The 22,888-nt window shown below is 37.1% G+C and overlaps 1 protein-coding gene and 1 pseudogene across 1 annotated transcript in view; one reads left to right on the forward strand and one right to left on the reverse strand.

Moving 5' to 3' along the window:
* The window catches only part of LEKR1 (leucine, glutamate and lysine rich 1), a 184,189-nt gene that overhangs the window by 45,938 nt on the left and 115,363 nt on the right, over nucleotides 1–22,888 (forward strand). The window lies entirely within an intron of this gene.
* On the reverse strand, nucleotides 1,383–2,304 carry LOC106803744 (peroxisomal membrane protein PMP34-like; annotated as a pseudogene).

The following is a 22,888-nucleotide window of genomic DNA, read 5'->3' on the forward strand; positions in this document are numbered from 1 at the left end:
GTCTTGGTTTCTATAATTGAAACCAATCATATCTCCTGTTGGGTCAGGGGCTTTAAGGTCTCTCCAACTTTAATGTGAGTATAAATCACCTGGGGATCTTGTTAAAATGCAGAATATGATTCAGAAGGTCTGGGACTGCATGTCCAATAAGTTCCCAGGTGATGTCAATGCTAGTGCTTGATGGACCACACTTTGAGTAGCAGGACTCTAAGGAATGTTTCCAAATAGAATCTCAATCAGATGTTTATTCTCAAAATACACAGGCTTCACCAAGAGTTTGTAAAGGTAGATAATATTCCAGAGCCTGAACAAGTTATCTGCTTCCTCTCCCCTTTTCTGTGATTTTTACCAGCTGGTTGTAAACCCAATGTAATACCTTAGTAAAGGGCAACTTTAAAGAATGTCTTTTGTTCTGACAATTTATTGGGGCTTGACTTGATTGGCGCTTGTATGGATGAACATAAAATCTGAAGCCTTTTGTAATAAAAGCGTTGATTCAAAAATATTTTTTTTTTTTTGCTGAGGAATATTAGCCCTGAGCTAACATCCATTGCCAATCTTCCTCTTTGCTTGAGGACAATTCGCCCTGAGCTAACATCTGTGCCAATCTTCCTCTATTTGTATGTGGGTCACTGCCACAGCATGGCCACCAGCAAGTGGTGTAGGTCCACATGCTGAGCATGAGCATGCCGAACTTAACCATTAGGCCATGGGGCTGGCCCTCAACATAAGTATTTTTTAATTATATCAAATACTAACGAAAAAGTGATGTTTACAAATAGTTTATAAGAGAATCATTTGAGATTAATAATTTTCATTTCTCCTACAAAATAAATAGCTCTTGCTAAAGAAGACACCTTCCCTTAAGCAGGAGTAAAAGAGCCCAAGAAAATAAAGTCATGCCCATGGCACAGTCATAATATTATTTTTAGTGAGGAACATACCAAGATTAAGATATACAAAAGTGTATGAGGAAAATTACATGGTGTTAAATTTGTCCTAGAACCTGAGGGAGGGGAAAGAGAACAGCTAGTAAATTTAAGAAAAATTTTAACTGGTAAAGATTACATGAGAACAATAGTCCACTCACCTTAAGAAAACCAATGAACCATCACAAACTTTCATTTTCAGGTTTCCAACAATGTGCTCTTTTCATGTGATCACTAGTCCAATCTCCCCTTCAAAATCCAACCAACCATCATAAAAATTAAGTTGGCAAGAGGACCAGCTGCTTAACTCCATGTTTACCCCTAGATGCATTTCAAGCTCAGGAGGGTGAAATGTGCAGTGGAAGGAGCAAGAGTAAAAGGAGAACTGCTTCTCTTCACACAGAAGGAAGCCCCCTGTTGAGCATCTTTCTTCACTTTGCAGGGTAAGGTGTCTCAGTGCTTGTGTGCACACTTCAGCCCTGTAACTGTGAAGGTAGCAGCCATCAGTTTCTCATCAACAAGGAACATGAGAGCAGCAGTGAGGACTGTCTGCAGCAGTTTGGCTTCAAGGCCTTTGTAGAGTCCCATTATTTCAAAATGCCTTACTCATTGGTCAAGAAGATAGAGACTATTACAAAGACTCCCCAGTGTTCTGTTTTCTGGGTTTAGTCTGTGACGTCCGAACCTCAGAATCGACTGTACCATCTGCAAGGGATAGGTGACTGTGGTGGCAATCACTTTGGCTACTGCATCAGTGATGAACACATCCACAGAAGAAACCTTCATTTGTTTCTTTAAAGGCTGCCACTTTAAACTTTCATAGAACATGAATTGGATGGCAGCACTGAAGACCAACAGCAAGGAGGGAAATCTGCCATTCCATAAAGCCAAGATTCTTTCATCTTGAATGATCTGATGAAAAGCATCAATAATACCTTTGTAGTTGGTTGGTACAATGTCTTCATTCCTAAATTTTGCCCCTTGCAGCTTCAGTCTGGTATTTACCACCCAGAGTGGAGTTGTTAGCAACATATTCACCACTCCTGCAACAAATCCAATTACCAGATCTTCTCCAGTAGTAGAATGTTGACCTTTGACCCACACTGCTTTGAGGCTATTAAAAGTGTAGAAGCAGACAAATTGGAGCAGTAGAGACTGGAGATAACTGGAAACCACCCTCAATGTGGTGCCAGGAACCCTTCTTCTTTAATGATCTCCAGGAGCACCTTGTGTGTAGTTTTGGACTTTCTTTTCTCATCAACTTGAAGTTGAAGTCAAGCTGTATCCAAGGAAATAATACTGTCATTGCTGTCATGCTTCCCACAGCTCCAGCCACGGCGTGGACAAGGCTTTCACAGGAGAGCACAGAAGCCATCAGTGCGGCGCCCCACAGACCTAGCCACACTCTTCCCACAGGAGCCACAGCCAGCCCAGTGAGGAAAAAAGTGCGGTAGGCCCTGGGGTCTGGCCTGTGTTATTTTCCTTCTCTCTAAAGAACTTTAAAATTTCTTGCAAGGCAGATCTACTGGCAACAAATTCCCTCAATTTTTGTTTGTTTGAGAAAGTATTTATTTCTCCTTTACTTTTGACGGATAATTTCACAGCATACAGAATTCTAGGTTGGTGGGTTTTTTCTCTCAACACTGAATATTTTGCTCCACTCTTTTCCTGCTTGCGTGGTTTTTGAGGAGAAGTCATGTAATTCTTGTCTTTGTTTCTGTATAGATAAGTGTTTTTGCCCTCTGGCTTCTTTCAGGATATTTTTTTCTTTATCTTTAATTTTTTGCAGTTTGGAGATGCTATGCCTAAGTGTGGTTTTTTCAGCATTTTCCTGCTTGGTGTTCTCTGAGGTTTCTCAGTCTGTGCTTTGGTTTCTGATATTAATTTGGGGGAAATTCTCGGTCATTATTGTTTCAAATATTTTTTCTGTTCCTTCTCTTTCTTCTTCTAGTATTCCTGGTATGCGTGTGTTACCCTTTCTGTAGTTGTCTAACAATACTTGGATATTCTGTTCTGGCTGTTTTTCAGTCTTAGTTCTCTTTGCTTTTTTAGGTTTCAAGGATTCTATTGATGTATCCTCTAGCTCAGAGATCCTTTCCTCAGCCATGTCTTTTACTAATAAGCCCGTCAAAGGCAGTCTTCATTTTTATTACACTATTTTTGATTTCTAGCATTTCTTTCTGGTTCTTTCTTAGGGTTTCCATCTCTCTGCTTACAATGCCCATCTGTTCTTACATGCTATCTACTTTAGCCATTAGAGCCCTTAGCATATTAATCATAGTTGTTTTAAATTCATGGTCTAATAATTCCAACATCCTTGTCATGTCTGGTTCTTATGCTTGCTCTGTCTCTTTAAATTATGTTTTTTGCCGTTGGTATGCCTTGTAATTTTTTCTTGATAGTTGGATATGACGTACCAGGTAAAAGGATCTGCTGTCAATAGGCCTTTAGTAGTGTAGTGGTGAGGTGTGGTGGGGAGGGGAAGTGATCTACAGTGCTATGATTAAGTCTCAGTGTTGCAGTGAGCTCTGGACTGTGAAATCCACAAGGTTTCTCAGCTCTGCCCTTGCCCTCCCCTCTCCCCAGCCTGGAGGTGGGACAGGTTGGCTAGAGTGGGCTGGAGTTGAATATTTCCCTTTGCCAGGCCACTTAGGCTCTGATAATACCCCAACAGGTTGGGCTGTGGTTAACTAGTTTCCCCTGAGTGCAGGCCTTGTTAAGAAGAACAGAGTGCTTTGGTGTATTCCTTTTCCCCTCACCCTGCTGGAATCACAAGGCGATTTTTCTTCGATATTTACTATTGGAACCTGGTCAAGTTCTAGAGGTAAATCTCACAATGTTGTGGAGGCTGCACTATGACCGGGTCCCTCCAGAGTTTTTAACTCACAGAGTTGTTCACAGTGAACCTCCAGCAATTTGTCAATTACACCTTCAATAATTATTCTTAAACTGGAACTGTCCTAGGACTTATGACTAAATTTAAGAAAATAACTCATTTATATATGTTTTAAAAGTCTATAATTTTGAGGGGCTGGTCCCGTGGCTTAGCGGTTGAGTGCGTGCGCTCCGCTACTGGCGGCCCGGGTTCGGATCCCGGGCGCGCACCGACACACTGCTCGTCCCGGCATGCTGAGGCCGCGTCCCACATACGGCAACTAGAAGGATGTGCAACTATGACATACACCTATCTACTGGGGCTTTGGGGGAAAAAAAGGAGGAGGACTGGCAATAGATATTAGCTCAGGGCCGGTCTTCCTCAGCAAAAAGAGGAGGATTGGCATGGATGTCAGCTCAGGGCTGATCTTCCTCACAAAAAAAAAAAAAAAGTCTATAATTTTGATACAGATTTGAGGACATTTTCTCTGAGGCCATTTTCATTTCAATGTATTTGCACATGTTTTTGCCCCTAGCCAAAATAAACTACCCATTTCATTTCTTTATTTGTGGTTAGATTATTTTGAGTCTTCGAGATCCTTCTTTTTTATGATGTTACCTCCAGTTACTCCAGCCCATAATGATCTCCTTTTGATATCATATATCACTTGTATTTTCAAAGAAAACTTTTATCAATTGAGCATGTTCCGTCTTATTTTGCATTTTTGTTGGTGTTTGTTCTTAAGTTTCACCTTTTTAATATGTCAAAATCTTCAAGAACAGTAACTGTCTTTATCTTCCCTTGTGTTACCCATAGGATTTAGAACCTAGTGGTGGGCACATGGTAGCTGTTTGCTAATTTGCTGAGTGATTGAAATGTATGAAATTAATCATGAAGCCAGAGTTTTCATATTACATTTCATTTTGATTATACCACTATACATAACATAGGAATGTTTACACACCTCCTGGAAGGTAGTCAAGGTTGTGTGTTGTTCTATATTATAAATGATATCCATGTCAAGAAAAGAGAAATGGAACAGAATATCTCTTGCTGCTACCTCTGTTTTCTATTAACAGTAAATGCATGTAGGCCTATAGATGGCTGTCTGCCATGAAATGCATCATTTACACTGGCTTTTAATATGCCTCCTGGCATTTCAGTTTCTGTTCTCAGCAGGCAACCTCACTCGTGCTGAATCTTCTAATATTTGTAACCAGATAAATGCTTATAGAGCTGTGAAAAATATTCTTGCTCTGCTTCTACATGGTTTCAGATAAATGTCAATGACACATTGGAAAGTATATCATTCACATGTAATTTAAAATATCGAATCATAATAATTTCCTGCAGTTTATATTCCATTTTTTTGTTAATGGACATGAGGTTTTATATTGAGTTTACTCGACCGTATATAATTGCTCCTGGGTTTTGTCATCGTCCACCTCAGAGGAGGAGGGATGTTCCTCAGCTGCTGCCACCAGCAGGCGCCCTATAGAATGCCTGTGCCTGAGCTCAGAAAGGGGGGCCGAGAAACAGAGAGAGAGGAAAAATGGCCATTTATTTATAACATTTTCCTTGCCCAGGTTGGGGATGGGGTGTGGCAAAGAGGCTGGGAGAAGAGAAATGCATATTTAAATATAGTATTAGCTTTTAGTTAATCAAGGCTCAGAGGAGGAGAAAAAAAATTCGCTTTGTAGTAATTATACATTTTTTTGTGTGTCAATAGTTATGTAGATGAGTTTAACAAACATTTTTTAAAGTTTTTTTTTCCTTCAGGACCCTGTGGTTCAAAAGACTCATACTGTGCATGAGATAAAGGTAAAAGAAAAATCACATTTATTTTCACAGAGAATATTTTTATCACAAATTTTACATTAGTAAAATAATAGAATTTTAAATAATAGGTTTTAAAATAGAATTTTAAAATAATAGGTTTTTTTCAAGGAACAAGACTTTGTATTTAGAAACGTATTAATAAATATTATGGATTGTTTTTTAGATGTTTTGTGTGACCATCAGGATGGTAGCTTTGAATTCTAAATTCTCTGTTGAAAAATATTTGAATGATTAGTTTATACATTCTGCTTTATTGGTATATTGATGAAGTCCCCTAGTAATTACTCAGGGGAGAGCAATCAAACAGAAATTCATGTAATCATTTGAGTTTTAATCCTATTGTTGATCTAACTTAGAATCATTTTTATCTATAAGAAATTTAAAAAATTTAAAATGGGACATAATTATTGTGTTAAGATACTGGGATCAGGGTAATCCTTCTGCCCTTCTGCCTGCCATTTGAAAAAAATCCATAGATAAAGATTTAGGTTAACTTATTCATTGATTTGTTCATGATTGACTCATCATTTTCTAATTTTTCCAGATGGTTTATCTTGAGAAAGATATTTGTATATATTTTGCATCATTTTGTTATTTTGACAAACTCAAGAGAGTTGTTCAGTCCATAAAATTGTGATAACAGTGAACATAATGATATAATCAGGAATTGGAAAGAATGTCTTTGTTTCAGTATGTAATTCTGTCTAATATGTGGTCTCAGTTCATGTAGCTTTTCACTATGTCTAATGCAACTATCCAACTGAATGTGACTGCATAAGAGATGGTCGAAGAAGGTAGGAGGGTTAGGAGTGGGGAGAGGATTGGGATAGGGAAGAGACAAAAGAGTAAAACAAAGCAGTTGGTCAACACTTCTGTTAAAAAGCAAATATACAGTTGGGAGACATGGTATTATTTATGACCAATCTTTTTATTCACCCTGAGCTAACATCTGTTGCCAATCTTCCTCATTTTGTATGTGAGCCGCCGCCACAGCACGGCCACTGACTAGTGGTGTAGGTCCACGCCCGGGAATGGAACCTGAGCTGCTGAAGCGGAGCTCACCAAACTTAACCACTAGGCCACCAGGGCCAGCCCTATTTATGACCAATCTTAACAGCAAAATATGTCTCAGACTCAAGCTTAGACTGGAAGTATGACATTGCGAAGTAGAAAAACTAATGCCAAATCCACAACACTCTCTCACTGAGCCATACATATATCTGTGATTTAAGTTTTCTTTATCCTTTTGTAAAAACTTTGTTATTGCAAAATAAATAATGTTGTGAAATGAAGTTAACGGCTCTCTTCTGATATTAAGACAGAAGATTTTGGAGAGGCACAGAGAGAGAAACAAAAATAAAAGAATTGGAAATTCCTAGTTAGAATATCCAGCAGATCTGGGGGGCTGCTGATCTGAGGAAAGAGGGAGCTAATTAAATGTGCTATGTTCTTAAGTTTTTCTCTTTCTTTAACCTTTTGTTTTTAGCCAGTCTTTATTTTTTAAGTGGTGACTGTTGAAAGCAGCATTTTCTTGGAATATTTGTCACCATTGTTCTTCTGTGTCAGACTTTGTCCAGTGTTTTTAGGTCTCTCTAATCAGCATCATATTCCAAACACAAGCCTGTCTTTTTTAATTTTCTTGACTTAATGAAAAACTAATTAGCATATGAGCTGAAAAACATATTATGTTTATGCCTTTGAAAAATTAACTTTTACATAACCTGTTTTATAGCTCTCATTTTCTAAAAAGGAAAGTTTATTTTCTTGTAAATGCTAAATCATAGACTTCTTTATTAATCTTGTTTTCTTTGGCTAGATATTTTATTCACTCATATCTTTATATCTAGAATAATAGGTTATAATTTTCTCCATTTCTTATCTTCTTTTAAAGGAAAAAAAAGTTGGCTATTGAAGTAAAACCCAAAATTGTCAATGAGTTAGAAGCAAGTCATTTAGTACCTCATATACACCATAATATTGGCCTAGTATTTTATGCTCTTGCGGGAGGGAAGACTACAACTCGAGAGCTTTCTAGTGTTGATAGCAAAAATTATGCTAAAAAAATTATGTTTCACAATTATAAGCATGTTTTGTTTGTCGCAGTGGAAAAAAATAGCAACACCAACAACCCCCCTGTGCCTCTTTCCTCCAATGTCTTTCTCTCTTTTGTCCAAATCTGAAGTCTTTTAGAGGCTGTTAGAAGGAGATGAAAGCAATTTGCTGTGGAAGCTGGAACGTTAAGTGCTCTGGCAAGCATTTGGATTTCTCTCGCAGGAGGAAAGGAGCAGCATGCCAAATCCTTACCATGCTGAGAGACAGAGACTGACTGGGTGGATTCTGAAAACACTTAATGCCCGTGAAAACAAAGCCTTGTGAGATTTACCACTGAACTCTTTCCCTCTGTGAACCCCTGGGTTTTGGGAGGGGATTTTAAAAAAAACATATATTTGGGAATATGTATAAAGTTAATCTTCTGCTTAACCTTTTTTCACGTGCATAACATCTGTGGTTCTTAGCTGCTACTCACTTCCCTTTCTTGGTAAGGCCATTCCCCACTCCTCAATTCCTGTCAATCCCTATTAAGTATCCATATAATCAAGGCAAAATTCAAAGTACAATATGCAAGTAAAAATCCATCTTCTAAAATGGTATGCAAAGAAATATCAAAAGTACAAAATCAGAGCAAAGTATAGTCAACTACACATTAGTAGAGGATAAGAGCCAGGCTGCTGGGGTTCAAATCCCCACGCAGCCACTTGCTGACTGTGTGGCCTCGTTTAGCTTGGTCACCTCTCTGCCTTCCATTCCCTCATCTGTCAAATGGGCTGATGATGGATCTACCTCATAGGAATATTGTGATGTTGAAGTATGATAGCTCATGTAAATTATTAAGACAGTGTCTGGCACTCGGTAAATGCTCAGTAGAGCTCATTATTATTTTTATTGTTATTGTTAGCATTGTGATAAAAATTTTCTTATCTGTAGGAAAATATGATTTTGAAAAGTAAACATTTTAATATCAATAAAATGCCAACATATAGAGTAGCATGCTGAACTAACTCATTTATTTAAATGCCAAAATGAAAATAAGTAAAATCTGAGAAGTTATAACATAACTTCCCAATATATACTGTATGACCTCACAACTTAGCATTGTTTGCCAAGAGCAATCTAAAGTAGTAAATATCTAAATGATAAATTTTTAAATAAATGCTCAGTTTTAATTCATTTAAGTATATATAATTAATGAAACCAGGACAGTAAAGCATTGTGTGATTTAATACTTCATGGATTTGCTTTAATAAACCCCAAACCTAATGTTATACTTTTTAATTATTTCTAAATATAAATAGTTCATACTGAAGTGTTTTTTCTGAAGTTTGTAAGCAGTTATTAATATTTCCATCATAAATAATGCAGACAAACTTCAGCCCAACCTTTTGTTTCAACTATCAGAAATTCCCTGTTAGTATATTTGAAATCAAATTGTAATATCGTATTGTATTTATCAGGCAACTCGAGGTGTCTCTGTGCTGTTAATTGAGATCAGCATTATCAGTAATGCTCGACCAGCATTACTCCAACAGAAGGGCAGATGAGAGAAGAGGCAGCAACCTTGGATGTAGGCAGTTATTTTCTAAAAGCTGTGCTTCTTTTTAACAAAGCTGAAGGATTTGTGGGAAGCTGGATAAGCATCCTTGTGTTTGTTTATGCTGTCATTCTCCAGGGCAATTTTAATTTTGAGAAATACAATCCAAGATTACTTAAGGGTAAGAAAAAAGTATATGCATTTGCTTTTTGGGGTTACATGATTCCATACTCAATAAATTAATACCACAGGACAGGCCCAATACTGCCTAGTTTCTAAGAATAGGAAAATTGAAGGGTTTGTGAATCTTTTTAATCTGGATAAGAGAAAGACAGGCTTAAAGGGTTAGTACAGGAGAAGCATAGGTGATTGTTTTATGGCATGCAACATAAGATTAGGTGTCAGTGAGGATCAGTCTAAGGAGCCAGGTTATCATCTGAGAAAACAGTTAGAATAAATTATACTTGTCACCTCCCTGAACTCACTGAGCATGGCTTGGTTTCTTATGACAAGTACATAGTGTACTAGAAGGGGCTGGGACCTGGAATTATACCCATCCATTGGCTGTAACAGGTGCTAAAGAAAACAGCCTCAGCCTTTTGTACTGTATAGGTATAGTCTTCCACTACCACCCTCCCCCCTACACACCCCTTGAATCTCCAAGAGGGTTGATGTGTCTGGATAATCAGTTAACAAGAGAAGTTCAAGGCAAAGTACTAATAACTAGTAAGTTGCCCAAACAGATAGCAGGGCTCATGTTGGAGAATCCAAAAGTCTAATTGCTCAACTGGTGACAGTTAAAGGAGCTGAATTGTAAGACTGTGATCCTGGCCTAGAAAGAGAATGTTAAGGATCTAGTCTTAGGTAGGGTTACCAATAGAAGACTAGATTACAAGAAACCAAGATATAAGCCTATTTATTAATGGAGTGTAAAAAAATCAACAGGAAGAATGAATTGGTGCAGAGAATTGGACAGGACTGTTGAAGTCAGGCCTAAAGTCAGAATTGGTCCTAACAAGCAAGAGAGAGAGGAGGAGAAGGAGAAGGTCGTGTGGGCAGGAGGTCAAGTCTCTAAGTGGGGAAATCCTAAGGCAGTAGGTATGAGATAGAGTAAGCACTGATGATGTTCTCAATCAACGAGAGCATCTGTGAGTCGAGCTTTATAGGAGAAACAAGATTCTGAAGGAGAGGACTCAGCGGGAGGACACACTGATAGATGGGGTAGGTCTCAGTGAAACAGATATTCCCGGGCCTAAGTTTTGGTGGAAGTTTCTTAGGTAATTTCTGGTAGAGCAGTCTTTCTAAAATGCAAATCTGATTCCTGCTTCAAATCCTCTAGGGCCCCATAGGACTGAGGGAAAAGTGCAAATTCCATAACATGACTCACATGATCTTTAGTTTGCCTTCAGTTCTTGTCATTCCACATCAACTACTAAGAATTAACCAGAATATGCCATCTTCTGTCAAGCTTCTGTGCTTTGGCTAATGCCCTTCTGGAATTCCTTGTTTGTTATGCCCTTCTCTGCTTCACACTGACGCTAACTCATTCTTTACCATTCAGCTCCTTTGACTGAGTCCTCCTCTGTGCTCACATAAAATTCTCTGCATGCCTGCTGTTATAGTCTTTTAGTGCTGGTTGACCAATGGACCAGTCTTCTGAATTAACTGAAGTTCTTTGATGAATGAATAAATGCATGACTCAGATGAGACTGTGAGTGAAGAGAGTTATTTCTAAGATTTAGCCCAGTTTGATGGTCAGCTTGTTTGAAGTGCCTCGGGCCTGCTAATGATAGCTTCCTGTTTGCAGTGAAGGAGCCATCCAAAAACTTTCAAGACGTCTTCCTTAGCTGGTTTCTGTATCTCAATAGAGCTCTTTGTGGGATACTGGAGGCTTGCAAGGTCAGGATATATAGGAGAATCTGCTATTGAGGGGCTTTGGAATTCTAATTATCCCTTTGCTGTCAAGGGAGGTTTCAGGTTCTATATTTTGGAGAGTGGAGAAATCTAAAAAACATAACATAGTTTTTGTCTTCAAGACCTTGGTGGAGGAATGGCATTGGGAAGACGTTCCCTGGCTGTAATTTTTGTCCATGGCTCTTGAAGTCCATGATTTGGGCTACTTGGCAAATATCTGAAGATCAGATAGGTGAGACTCTGTGGATGTGACAACGTGACAAATTGTGGGTATGAGAAAACACTGTTCATTAGCGCCCTTCTCCTATCTTTTGGATTGGCCTTACTGATCTTTAACAAGAAAAATATTAACATTCAACTGCATAAAGATGGTGGGAACAGCATCTTTAGATGTGGTACTGTTAATCTTCTCCACGGTCAAAGAAACTGTGTAGATCTGGGTAGAAAATTGGTTTTGGTGAACATGCCCCAATTGTCCCTTCCAGGTTGGGAACAAGATGGGGCACATTGGCCTGCACAAGCAGTCTTCCAAGTTGAAAACAGTGGGCCCAGGGTGAAGTTAGAGACAGAAGCAGAAGGTGAGGAGCTGGAAACAAGTTTGATGATCAAGAAAGTTTGTAGCGCAGAGCCTGAGACAACCCCTGAAATAGTGTGTGGGAGAAGGAAGTCTTTGATGGAGCAGACGCCATCCTGGGTAGGAGTCCCTCTGAAGAGGACAGCTCATGTGGCCAAATGAAGCCTCTGCAGGACTCACTAGGAAGAGCAGAGTCTCTATTCTTGGTGAGAGCACCTGCTGTCTGCTTGACTTTCCACCTTTTGCTGATACTTTCTGATACCCTATTGAAATGAACACCACTTTAAATAAAAGTAATCACATAGAATGATTATTAAATTAGTGCTAAAAATAGAGCATTACCCCTCAAAGTGTATTCCAAGGGATTCCTATGAAATGTGGTTGAAAAAGTGTTCCAGGGGCCGGCCCCGTGGCTTAGCGGTTAAGTGCGCGCACTCGGCTACTGGCGGCCCAGGTTCTGATCTCGGGCGCGCTCCGACGCACTGCGTCTCCTGCCGTGCTGAGGCCGCGTCCCACATACAGCAACTAGAAGGATGTGCAACTGTGACGTACAACTATCTACTGGGGCTTTGGGGAAAAAAAAGGAGGAGGATTGGCAATAGATGTTAGCTCAGAGCCGGTCTTCCTCAGCAAAAAGAGGAGGACTAGCATGGATGTTAGCTCAGGGCTGATCTTCCTCACAAAAAAAAAAAAGAAAAAAAAAAAGAAAAAGTATTCCATGGTCAAATTTTAAGTTTGGAACATACTCTACATCTGTCTTTTCTTGGTGATTCACTTTCCATATTAGCATAATAAAAGCTCCAAGAAGTCTTACAGTAAAGAAACCTGTTATTTCCAATCTTAGCTTCCTCTGAAACCATTTTTAGGGTGTGGTGGGGGCTTACTGTAGAACACACTTTGACATTAAAATAAAGGTTAATGAAACATTTGTTATGGTAGAGAAAGTGCTAAAAATCAGGCAAAAATCCCTTGATAGGAACCAAAAGGAAATTGAGAAGCTGGAGCTGGGATTTCCCCAAAAGGTTTAAATGAGAATGCATCCGTAAAGCATGTTGCATTGGGCCTTTTGGGTTGTTGGTTCTGGGCCAATTGTTGCTGCTGCTGTTATTGTTTTTGTTGTTTAATGGGAAAGGGGATGAAAAAGGCCTATTCTTGCTAGCTGTGTGAGAGACAAATTGCTGTCAGTGGGGTAGATGTCAGCTAATATTTCAACTAAGGAACCACTGCAACTTTGGACCAAATAGTCATAGTTTCTCCTTGCCTTTAAGTTTTAGTGTCTTGGTAACTGTCAGTATAAATTCAGATTTTTCTCTATGGTTTTACCATTCTCTCTCTCTCTCTCTTTCTGTCTCTGTCTGTCTGTCTGTCTCTCTCTGTATAGCATACACACATGCACACATGTATATATGTGTATATATATATTTTTTATTATGCAAAACAAAAGTAGAATTCATTTATTTTAAAGAATTCCTCAAGTGAATGGCAGGCAATTACCTTTCGTAATTTTCAGAGAAAAAATATTTGAGGTAGCCAAAAGCTCATTCAGATGGGCTTTAAATGGGTTATAAAAGCATCTAAAATCCAGCTAGCGAATTTTAGAATTAGGTGGAATGGCAAATTCAAATGCCTATGGATTGAGACGGGTATCCAGAACAATGAGTGAAACAGGCTGGATATGAACTATGGTACACTGAAAAATACACGCTCCTTAAATGAGGCAGCTGCTCCAGGAAGTTGTTTTTGGGGGGAATGTGGGTCCATTGTTTCTGAATTACTTGGTTTTTTTAAAATCAGAGAATCTGGATCTTTATGTAAAATCTTTCAAATTTTAAATATTGGGGGAAAAAAACACTCTGCAAGTCAAATAAAACATGTTCAGGGACCAGTTTCTAAATCAGACAAATGTAAGACTGCACACAGCAGAACCCAGGCAAGTCTTCCTACCAGCTCAGCTCAGAGGTCTGTTGATCACTGAACCCTTTACAAAGACACCAATGCAATGATGTTCCCAGCCTACCCCGTAATTGAGGTGTTTTCTGTTGAAACTTATAAGCATCTGCTTAAAATTAATTTGAGACCACAGTACCATTATTTGATGATCTAAAAAAGTCACATTATGTTTCTTAATGGCATTACCATTAGGAAACTTTCAGTTTAAGGTTATAGGATTTGAGTTGGAAAATATTTAGTAACACACTGGTAGCAGAAAAACTGGCCAAAAGAAAAATAGATTTCTTAACTGCAAGAATATTTTGACTATTATATTTTTATGTGATTTAATAATTTGTATTTGGAGAATATTTCATAACTTTATTTCCTCAGAGTATGGCAGGCAATAGGTTGAATTTTGGATAAATACTACATTTCTTTTCCTTATTCTCTTTGAATGATGAAATGAAGATAAAGTCATGTCAAAAGATTCTTTGGGCATTTTTAAATGTCACTGCAGTGTTAATGAAACTCTGAATGATCTCTGATTTGGAAGTAACCATAATAACTCACATTTTCCCATGATTATTAAATATTTTGAGAAGAAAATAAAAGTCTTTCTAACAAATTTTCTTTTCTTCCCTCCATTATGGCTGGGCAACGTCCTCCCTCTTTTCCTCCCTGCCCTCCTTGCCTGCTTTCAACCACATTTATGATGCAGTCAGATACTGTCTCCCACATCTGACCATGAGTCACTTGAGGACAGGTATCATTCCTTTATTTCCGAATCTTTAGTGGTGCCTGGTGTGGTATCATGCATGTAGTCGGCATATAATACGTATTTTCAAGTGAATGATTTTTATTTATGTTTTCTGTCCCTAGTGTAATTACAGTTTTATCAGAAGATAAAAATAGTGACCTGAAGTGACCTGTCACATACTCTTTTTTCCTTTTCCTTTTATTGAACCAAAGTTACTATTGCTTCAAACCTAAAAATGGGAAGAAAAGGAAACCTCAAATTTTAATGAGTCTTTGAACATGTTACAGTTCTATGTATTATTTCTAGAAGCTCACATATAGCTCTCTTGAACCTTTTCAAAGAAAACAGATGTATAGACTAGTATTTAAAATAACTAATATAATCGAATGATACTTTAGAGCATATTAGTAAATGTGCTATCATATTGTGTTTCAGATGCACTCATTTTTTTATTGTTTTAAACATTAATGTATAAATTATTTGCTGATGTATTACCTATTCTTTTTTTTTTTTTTCCCCCAAAGCCCCAGTAGGTAGTTATATGTCATAGCTGCACATCCTTCTAGTTGCTGTATGTGGGACGTGGCCTCAGCATGGCCGGAGAAGCAGTGCGTTGGTGCGTGCCCGGGATCCGAACCCCGGGCCGCCAGCAGCTGAGCGTGCGCACTTAACTGCTAAGCCACAGGGCTGGCCGCTATTACCTATTCTTTAACAAAAATTCTCTTACTTTTACTGTGCACGCTAAGGAATATTTGGAAAGTATAAAGTAGATGAAAAAGATTGCCCTTAATGTTACTTCCTAAGATAGCTGATACTAACTTTTTGGAGTCAGTTTCTTCTTTTAAAATGTGTTCATTATATTAACCAAAGAACCTAAAAAAATCAAATTTTTAAAGTATATTTCAATGAGAAAAAGATTTATAAGCTGAGTTTCACAATCAAAATGTTATTTTTTCTATAAGAATTTTAATAAAAATTTTTAATATTTTTTATAAATATTTGACTCTTGCAGAGTAAAAACAATAAATAAATGTAGTTTATTTTTATTTATTTATTTTTATTGAGGTAACATTGTTTTATTACATTATATAAATTTCGAGTGTACATCATTATATTTCGACTTCTGTGTAGATTATATCATGTTCACCACCCAAAGACTAATTGCCATCCATCAACATACACGTGTGCCCTGTCACCCCTTTCACCCTCTTCCTTCCCCCGTCCCCCCTGGTAACCACCAATCCAATATCTGTCTCTATGTGTTTGTTTGTTGTTGTTTTTAAATAAATGTAATCTAGCTAAAGGACAAACGTATACCTAAATGTCACTGAGGACATCCTGAACAGCATGTAAAATTGTACTAAAATTGGGTTTCTAGAAATTGTTATACATGTCTTAATCACCAACATTAATGAAAGGCGGCAAGGCCAGCTGAGCAGCCAGCGCCTTACACAGAGCAGCTGTGCCTTCCTGTATTTGGGGAACAGCAGCTTTGTCTTGTCACTCAAGGTGCTAGTATCTGTAGAGATCGACTTTTCACTAACAGCAGTCTGCAGAATGCAGATCTTGTTCCCTGATAACCTATTGAATGATGTTCAGCTTATATTGTAAAAACTCTCATAGTCAAAGAAATGCCTGAATTATTTTATGTATATATAGTATTAAAAACATTTAATTATGCAATTTGATATCCTGATTTCTAAAAATCTATCTGCATAATGTAAGCATTTCTCTGTGTTATTACATACCCACTGTAAAATTATTTTTAATGAGTAATATTACATTGAATAAATCAATTAACCATTTCCTTACTGAACATTTGTATTACTCTCAGATTTTTGCTACTGCAAATTATTGTGGTGCTTGGCTTTCTTCAAAGCCAAAGCAAACAAAAAAGTTTTTTTTTTATTAAGATCTATTTCCTTAGGCTAGATCCCAGTAGTGAAATTCCTGGGTCAAAGAATATGAATATTTTTAAGCTTCTTAATGCATAGTTTCAAAATGCATCACAAAAACAGTATATAAAAATTTATACTTCCACAAATGATGAAAGAGAATGCTGTTTGATTGTAATTTGCCAGTATTGGAAATACTTATTTTTGTTAAATCTTTGTTAATTTATTAGATTAAATATTAGTTTCAATTTCCATTTCTCTGAATTTTAATGATATATATTTTTTGAGTTTTTACTCAGAATATTTTTCTCTAAATTGACTATTTATTGTTATTTGCTTATTTAACTATATATTTTCCATTCTTAAGGATTGGTAGAAAGCATTCAGTCTTCAAACTAACCTCTTAGAAGTTAAGTTTAATGGTGTGATAGATCGTGGGCCATACACTGTTAGTTAGGACTCTTGGTTGTAAGTGACTAAAATCTGGCTTGAACTACCTTAGGCAAAAAGTGTTTAATGGATCACAGATTTTAAGGAAAAATTTGAACCCGGGAAGAGCCTATGAAGCTAGGCTTCAGGAATAACCCGAAGAAAGGACATGACCATTCCTAAGATTTTCTTTTTGTGTTTCATCTCTGCTTTTCTTTGCATATGTTGGCTTTGTTCTCTTAACTGCAGATCTACTCTCTCTACTTACAAGGAAAAGTGGTTGCCCACAATGCCTAAGTTTTACTTCTTACATCTACTGCCACCTGAGAGGGACTGCCTGCTGTTTTCTCGAGTCCCAAGGAAAAAGTCCTAGAGAAGAGCTCTGACTGACCCAGTTTGGTGTGAGTGTTTTGTCCACTTAGCCGATAGGGTTGGCTCATAGAACACGGACACTTCTGTGGCAGTCATATGAATATTTGGAGCTGTAAGAGTCGGGCAGAGAGAAACAAGTCCTTGTATAAAGGGTTGATGATTCCCAAAAGAAAGGGAGTTATATTGGGTGGACAAAACAGTAGGCAACCACTACATGAAAAAGAGAGAATATCCCAGGATTTTATATGCTCTTTCATCCTTTAGAGTTAATCAATAGAAGAATATTTATCAATGCCTACTATGTTACCAGAACTGGGAGAAAACAATCAGGGAAGTAAGAAACATAAGTTGTTGCACTAAAGAATAAATAATGTAATCTTTATTAAGAGTACTTTAAAATGATGGTAGCGATATTTAAAACTGTTTTATATAAGTAATATGATTTTATTAAGAGCACTTTAAAATGATGGAGATTTCAATTTTTCTCCAAATTGTCTTCTATCCCCTTACATTCAAAAAAAATGGGAACAGTAAAACATTTCACCTCCATTTTGTGAAATTATACAGCAACTCTACAATACAGAATTATGTGTCTGGTTTTTTATTAAGTCAGGGTTAAGCTTTTTAACTTCTGCTTCTGCACTAGTAAAGCTTAAGAGTTATCATATTTAGTCAAAGGAAGATCTATTATTTTAATAGACTCTCTACATATTAAAGAGACCAGGGGAAAATAAGTGAATAATCAAAGACTGAATAAAGCTCAAATGAGATTAATTTAATGAGGTTAATTGAAAAAGCAATGTTGATTCAGTCTAATGCAAGATACCATTTTCCCATCTTGTTGGGAGAGGGTGGGGAGAGACAGAGGGGAGAGGAGAGAGAAGAAAATACATACGAATGTGTGGTATCAAAGTGAAGACCACGGCTTACTATTATTAGACTTTTGAGACACCTGCTTGTTAGCAAAGGTAAATATTCCTGATCCTTAACCCTTTGAAATGAGTCAAGCTATTAGGGAGTATATTTATTGTTAATGTACTGAAAGTACATTGATAATGTACAGGATAATGGCTCTTCCAGATAAAATTAAAACTACCTTAACAAAAGGATGTATTTTAGTAACTAAGAACTTTTGTAGGAAGATATAAATAGGTATCACTCTAATTTTCTAAATAAAAGCAATAGAATACCACTCAAGAGGAAATTGTTTGTAATATTCACAAATAATTTTGTTTTAAATATTGCTCCTGTTCTATACACCTGTATGTTAGTGACGTTTCTGGTCCTGTGCATTCTCCTGTTGACAATTTTGAAGTTGCCATAGCTCCAGATAATAGGTAAAGAAGTTTGGTTTCTGCCTTTAGGGTTTCACAAAGTGCTTTTGACTTTTCTCTGCAAAATAAGAGTTCTTTCTGGTTTTATTGAATCCTAAGTGATTTATCTACCTATATACTTGGGCTCCCCACCCCCTATTCCCTACTTTCTAGAAAGGTAATTTAATTTTCTGGATGCTTTTAGGTAGTGGCTAATTCCAAAGGAACAGTTACAAAAGCCACTTCTTGTAATTGGCAGTCCTATGTCAACTTCTGAAATCCATTTCCCAAGAACTCTTGAAGTACTGTCTCGTTTTGATTGGTTTCTTTGTTGCCATCCTAATTTTCCTCTTGATATTTGGGTGCCTTTGCCTGTCAAATGTTAGTAGGATACAATCCTGAAAATCTTCCACTTCATTTTTTTAGACTCTGAACTTCCACCTGTCATCTTAGACTGCTGCGAAACCAGTTTGAGGGAAAGACTAAAATAAATGAATCCTTAGAACCAGGAGCTTGACAAAAGAGTATAGGTTACAGGTGGTAAAATCTCCAGTGATGGGATCAGCTTTCTTGTGTTTTCTAAAGTGTTTGATTATAGAGTGGAGGGAAGTTAAAGCGTGTATTAAAGTATTTTGTTTTAGAATATTTTCGTTATGAGTGATATTAATAGATGATCCAAATGAAAATAATTAAGAGGAGGCTATAATAGCTTTCCTAAATTTGTTTTACAGCTCTGCTTCTCACACAATCCATTTTAATCAAGTTGGCTAAGGAAAAAGTGGGGAATAGATAAGGGTGATAAATGTGTTGTTCTCACGGCTGTGTTGGAAGAGGGTTATAACACAAGTCATCTAACTCCCAGGACAGGGGACTGTCTCCGCTGGAACATGCTGTTAGTCCCCACGATGACTAGACAACAGCATGTCCTCACATCAACAGAGTGTTCAAATTCTGAGCAGAATTGTGACTGTTAGAGAAAACCATGTGCTTGCACAGTACATACTGTATTGCAATATTTTGTGAATTGTTTATTTCATAAAGCTGATATAATATATATAGCAAAACTGAACATTAGTGCCTTTCAGGCATGTCATTTTTACCCAATCAGTTTGATTTGAAAAGAGTGAAGTAGACTTAGCACAGCGAGAATAGAGTGAACTCATGTGACCTAACCTCTCAGGGAGTGTTGTCAGAGGGCTTGAGATGCTGTTTATATGTAACATTCATTTGGGGAATATATTAAAAGAACTGTTGGAAAGTGTTTTAATGTGCGTGTTTTTTTTTCAATTATGAAAAGGAAAATGTTTTGTAAAACCACAGGCTTAGAATCCTTTTCTGGGTAAATCTTAATAATTGGAGTGGGCTTTTATTAAGGTGTGTTTAATACAAATTTTATTTAATCCAGCAGTATACTATATAAGCTTAAATTTCCTTCTAATATTTCTGGATGTTTTCTCCACTTATCAATGTTAGACGTGATTATACACATGTAATGAGACTGTCTAGGTGTTTTTTTAAATTCTAATTTTATTTATTTTATAAACTTTTACTGAGGTATAACGTATATAGATAAAACTGTACAAATAATATACTTACAGCTAAATTACATTTCACAAAGTGAATTCCCCATGTAATCAGCACCCAGATCATGAAACAACATTAACATTCCGCAGAAGCTCTCTTGTACTTCTCTTACTGTCACCCACCCAAAGGAAACTATTATCTTGACTTATAACACCATAGATTAATTTTGCCTGTTTTTGAACTTTATATAAATGGAATCATATGGCGTATATTCTTTTGTCTCGTTTCCCTCACTCACTATTATGTTTGTGAGATGCATCCATGTTGTTGTGGGTAGCTGCTGTTCATTCATTCTTATTGCTGTTCAGTTTTCCATTGTATGAATATTCCACAATGGATTTATCTGTTGTGCTGTGAATGGGCATTTGGATTGTTTCCAGTTTGGGGCTGTTATAATCAGTGCTGCCATGAACATTTGTGTGCATATCTTTCATGAATATATGAGCACATATTTCTATGTACTAATTGGGTGTGTGGAAATTCTGGGTCATGGCGTTATGCATATGGCCAAGTTTAGTAGATCCTGCTATTTATTCAAAGTAAGTTGTGTTAATTTACATTCCTATTAGGAGTGTTTGAAAGCTCATATTGATCTGTAAATTATAGCTTGCTTCTCTTTTTCCTTGATGATAAGTCTTGGTATTCTTTCCGTGCCAGGGCATAGAGATCTACTTCATTCTTTTTTATTTTTTGTATAGTGTTCCATAGGAGCATAGGTTATTTCATGTTCCTCTCATATTGACCATGATGGTTGTTCCATTTCATTTTTGCTATTAAAAATACTGCATAACTTCCAAAATTTAAACTGCGCCCACCTTTTCATACCACAATTTATGCTACAGATACATTTGACTTGTACAAATTATTCATTGTATAAGTACAAGTGATTCTTTTTTAGCTTTTTATTTCAAAATAATTTTAGACTTACAGAAAGTTGCAAAAATAGTACAGAGAGTTCCCAGATGCCCAGCTTCCCCTAATGTTAACACCTTACGTAACTATGGTACAATGATAAAAAGTAAGAAATTACCATTGATACAATACTTACAATACTAACTTACAGACTTTATTTGACTTTGTCAGTTTTTCTACTAACGTCTTTTTTCCAGCCCAGGATTCACTCTGGACTCACACATTGCATTACAGCCCATATCTGCTTAGTCTTCTTTGATCTGCTGCAGTTCCTCAATCTTTTTTTTTGAAGAGTACTCGTCAGTTATTTTGTAGAATACCCTTGAATTTGGATTTGTCTGATGTTTACTCATATTATATTGAGATTATTCATTTATACCACAGAAGTGACGTGCCCTTCTCAGTGTCTCATACCAGGGTGTATATGATGGCAATGTGTCTTCTTAATGGTGATGTTAACCTTGATCACTTGGCTAAGGTGGTGTTTGCCAGGTTCCTCTGTAAAATTATTATGTTTCCCTTCACAATTAATAAATATCTTGGAGTAGATACTTTGAGAATATTCAAATATTCTCTTTCTCCTCAAACTTTCACCCACTTTTTAGCAACTATCAGTAGATTTTGCCTGCAACAGTTATTACTGGGCTCTTCTAATGATGATTTTCTTTCTCTCATTCCTTCTACATTTATTAATTGGAATTTCTCTGTGAGGAAGAGCTGTTCCTTCTCTCTTATTTATATAGCTATTCAGTTACTTATTAATATCAGTATGGACTCATTCACTTTTATTTTGTGGGTTATAATCCAATACTATAGTTATTTATTTTGTCACTCAGTTGTTCCAGTTTTGGCCATTAGGAGCTCTCTCAGGTGGCACCTGTGCTGTTTCAGCATGCCCCTGTCTTCCTTTGAGCTCTTTACTTTTTGGCACCACAAATGTTGTAGGGTCATCTTAAATTTTCTCTGCCCCAACTCTGGAATCAACCAGTTCTCTAAGATGCCCTGATTTCTTTTATTGAGGAATGGTATTTAGAAACCAAGATCTGGGTGTTGGGTGTGCTCATTGCTACTAGGGTAGCCTTGCTTCTGAACATTTATTGTATCTTTCTCTTGAATCATGACATTCAGAATACCCATTCATTCACACATCTATGGACAGCTAATCTTTGACAAAGGAGCCAAGAACATACAATGGAGAAAAGAAAGTCTCTTCAACAAATGGTGTTGGGAAAACTGGATAGCCATATGCAAAAAAATGAAAGTAGACCCTTACCTTACACCATACACAAAAATTAACTCAAAGTGGATTAAAGACTTGAATGTAAGACCTGAAACTATGAAACTTCTAGAAGAAAACATAGGCAGTACGCTCTTCAACATCCATCTTAGCAACATATTTTCAAGCACCATGTCTGACAGGGCAAGAGAAACAATAGAAAAAATAAACAAATGGGACTACATCAAACTAAAAATCTTCAGCACAGCAAAGCAAACCATCAACAAAACGAAAAGACAACCTAACAATTGGGAGAAGATATTTGCAAACCATACATCTGATAAGGGCTTAATCTCCAAAATATATAAAGAACCCATGCATCTCAACAACAAAAAAACTAACAACCCAATTACAAAATGGGCAAAAGACCTGAACAGACATTTCTCCAAAGAAGATATACAGATGGCCAACAGGCACATGAAAAGATGTTCAAAATCATTAACTATCAGGGAAATGCAAATCAAAACTACAATGAGATATCACCTCACGCCCGTCAGAATGGCTATAATTAACAAGACAGGAAACAGCAAGTGTTGGAGAGGATGTGGAGAGAAGGGAACCCTCATACACTGCTGGTGGGAGTGCAAACTGGTGCAGCCACTATGGAAAACAGTATGGAGATTCCTCAAAAAATCAAGGATAGAACTACCTTATGATCCAGCTATTCCACTGCTGGGTATTTATCCAAAGAAGTTGAA

This window comes from Ceratotherium simum, chromosome 15 (genome assembly GCF_057802395.1).
Source record: "Ceratotherium simum simum isolate JZ-2026a chromosome 15, ASM5780239v1, whole genome shotgun sequence".
In the NCBI taxonomy this organism is placed as follows: Eukaryota; Metazoa; Chordata; class Mammalia; order Perissodactyla; family Rhinocerotidae; genus Ceratotherium; species Ceratotherium simum.